Source organism: Loa loa (genome assembly GCF_000183805.2).
Source record: "Loa loa unplaced genomic scaffold supercont3.228, whole genome shotgun sequence".
Lineage (NCBI taxonomy): Eukaryota > Metazoa > Nematoda > Chromadorea > Rhabditida > Onchocercidae > Loa > Loa loa.
In genome coordinates, this window is record NW_018108408.1 from 80,993 (window position 1) to 82,375 (window position 1,383).

The window sequence follows — 1,383 nt, forward strand, 5'->3', positions numbered from 1 at the left end:
AAGAGATAGAAAAGTAATTTAGGAAAAAAAACAAAAACAAAAATTTTAAATTAATAAGGTTAAAATGGAAATGTTAAAATTAATAAAAAAATTAACAAATCGTTAAAATTAACAAATCAAAACAAACCAAAATTTTATTTGAAATATTTTAATAATAAAAATAAAATTTGTGAACAAAAATATTGTAAATTTGCGAATAAAATTTTTACAAAAATTTTAAGAAATTTAAAAATTAAGAAATGTATATTTGAAAATAATAATAATTTATGCAAATAAACAATTCATATACAAATAATAAATTATAAAATAATAAAAAATACGAATCGAAAATATTATAGCTATGAAAAAATATAAATTATCGTAGATAGCATATATAACCTTCTACCCACTATATATTATCCTTCTAGCAAGCATATATTACCTTCTAGATGGCATATATTACCTCTCAGGTAGCATATATTGCCTCTTAGATAGCATATATTATCTCTCAAGTAACATATATTACTTTCTAGATGGCATAAACAACCTTTTAGCTAGATGTATATCATTTCCTAGATCTTGGCTAGCAAATTACATTACCTGGCTTAAATTACCTGGCTAGTAAAATATTATCCTTTGCTAGGATAGGATATATATAACTTTAGACATAGCATATATTACTTTCTAAATGGCATAAATAACATTTTAACTATCTCCACATAACACAGTTTATCTCATATCTCGTATTTATAATCATATTTTGACTAACAAACTACCTAACTAGTATATTATTACTTTTAGGTATAATACCTAATTAGCATATAATTAACCTGTTACCATCTTAGTAATAAGCATATTATTAGTGAAATTACTTTTATATGTTGATAATGATTGAGGAGGAAGTTTGAATGAAATTATAATAATACTGATAATCATTTCAATAAAAAAAAAAAAATCTAAGGAAAAACAATTTGATAATAACCTGTTAAAAACATCTTAACATTTTATTAAATTTAATTTAATAAATTTACATAATTTTCATCAAATGAATGATATAACGAATGATAAAAACAATATGAAAATGAAATGAAAAATAATTATTGCAATAATATAATTAATATTGAGGATAGATTATATCATAATTCTAAAGATTTACTGATAATAAAATCATAGTAATTAAGTAATTAATTTCGAATAAGCAATAATGAATTTGCTAAAGAATTCAAAGAGTGATTTAGCTTGCACTAAAATTTATAAAGAAATTTAGGATATGGAAAATAGCTGGATATTTGTAGTAAAAAAAAAAGGTAAATTATGCAAAAATATAGATAAAAGATTTAAAATAAATGAAAAAAAACAGAAAGAATGATAATAGTGAATTGACTAATTAATTAATCAATTAAT